We start from the raw sequence: 2398 nt of genomic DNA on the forward strand, positions 1-2398 counted from the left end.
CGGGGGCTCACGTGCGCGCGCCTCCCCCCTCCCGCCTGCGTGCTCGGCCCCGCGCGGCCGACGGCCCTACGCGCTCGCCCCCGCGCGGCCGACGGCCCTACGCGCTCGCGCCCTGCCCGTCGTCCCCCGCGCGCTGCCCCCGGGGCGGCTGGGAAATGTAGTCCATCCAGCCTCCTAGTGGCGTCTGGAGGGAGGGGGAGAAAGAGCGAGGCTCGTCATTCCTTAAGAAGAAGAAGGATAAGCCTGGCATTTGTGAAGCGCTTACTCTGTGCCAAGCACTGTTCTGAGCGCTGGGGGGGGGGAGATCCAGGGTCATCAGGTTGTCCCACCTGGGGCTCACCGTCTTCATCCCCATTTGACAGATGAGGGAACTGAGGCACAAGAGAATAACAACAATAATAATAATGATAATAGTGATAATAATGTTGGTATTTGTGAAGCGCTTACTCTGTGCCAAGCACTGTTCTGAGCGCTGGGGAATCAGGATGTCCCACCTGGGGCTCACCGTCTTCATCCCCATTTGACAGATGAGGGAACTGAGGCACAAGAGAATAACAATAATAATAATGATAATAGTGATAATAATGTTGGTATTTGTGAAGCGCTTACTCTGTGCCAAGCACTGTTCTGAGCGCTGGGGAATCAGGATGTCCCACATGGGGCTCACCGTCTTCATCCCCATTTGACAGATGAGGGAACTGAGGCACAGAGAAGAAGAAGAATAATAATGATAATGTTAGTATTTGTGAAGCGCTTACTATGTGCCAAGCACTGTTCTAAGCGCTGGGGGAGATACAGGGTCATCAGGATGTCCCACAAGGGGCTCACCGTCTTCATCCCCATTTTACAGATGAGGGAACTGAGGCACAGAGAAGAAGAAGAAGAAGAATAATAATAATAATGATAATGTTAGTATTTGTGAAGCGCTTACTCTGTGCCAAGCACTGTTCTAAGCGCTGGGGGAGATACAGGGTCATCAGGATGTCCCACGTGAGGCTCACAGTCTTCATCTCCATTTTACAGATGAGGGAACTGAGGCCCAGAGAATAATAACAATCATGTTGGTATTTGTGAAGCGCTTCCTATGTGCAGAGCACTGTTCTAAGCGCTGGGGGAGATACAGGGTCATCAGGTTGTCCCACGGGAGGCTCACAGTTAATCCCCATTTTGCAGATGAGGGAACTGAGGCACCGAGAAGTTAAGTGACTTGCCCACAGTCACCCAACTGACAAGTGGCAGAGCTGGGTGAAGTGACTTGCCCAAAGTCACACAGTTGACAAGAGGCTGAGTGGGGATTTAAACCCATGACCTCTGCCTCCGAAGCCACGCTGCCTTACTACGGGCCAAGCGCTGTAGTAAGCGCCCGGGTGGATACAGGAGAAGCAGTGTGACTTGGTGGAAAGAGCACGGGCGTGGGAGCCAGAGGGACGTGGGTTCTAATTCCCGCCGCTCTACTTGTCTGCTGTGTGACCCTGGGCAAGTCACTTCACTTCTCTGTGCTTCAGTGACCTCATCTGTAAAATGGGGATGAAGACTGTGAGCCCCACGTGGGACAACCTGATTCCCCTGTGTCTACCCCAGCGCTTAGAACAGTGCTCGGCACATAGTAAGCACTTAACAAATACCAACATTATTATTATTATTATTATTAGAAATGGATTTGCAGGGAAATTGCCTGATAGAAAACTCAAATTCTACCCTCAATCTAAGGAGAGTCGCAGTTTGGGAATTTCAAAGTATTCCTGCAAGACCCGAGTTCAAGATCCCCTAGTAAAATAGCGTCAAAACACAACCGACCAGCAAAATTCATATATAAAATTATCAGGACATATAAGAATTTTAGGTACCACATTGCGGAGTGTGAAACCAAAAAGCTTCACTCTTGAACAGGGAGGGGACTTTAGGATGGGACAAACATTAAACCCCCCTAAATGGTTTTATTTTTGTGTGCATTCACACAAAAAAAGAGACCAGTCTGGTATTCAGATTGGGGAAGCAGCGTGGCTCAGTGGAAAGAGCCTGGGCTTGGGAGTCAGAGGTCATGGGTTCGAATCCCAGCTCTGCCACTTGTGTGACTGTGGGCAAGTCACTTAACTTCTCTGTGCCTCAGTGACCTCTTCTGGAAAATGGGGATGAAGACTGTGAGCCTCACGTGGGACAATCTGATGACCCTGTATCTCCCCCAGCGCTTAGAACAGTGCTCGGCACAGAGTAAGCGCTCAATAAATACTACTGAATGAATAGGGACTGTGTCTGATCTCGTCAGATTGACTGACTGAAGCTCAGACCAATGGTTTCTCTGCTAGACTGCTCCCTGCCTGTAAAATGATGTCACCCTTGCCCCGACCTGGGGGGACGGAGGGACTTAAATGCATAATTTTTTTCCCTTTTTTCCCTT

Source organism: Ornithorhynchus anatinus, chromosome 1 (assembly GCF_004115215.2).
Source record: "Ornithorhynchus anatinus isolate Pmale09 chromosome 1, mOrnAna1.pri.v4, whole genome shotgun sequence".
Lineage (NCBI taxonomy): Eukaryota > Metazoa > Chordata > Mammalia > Monotremata > Ornithorhynchidae > Ornithorhynchus > Ornithorhynchus anatinus.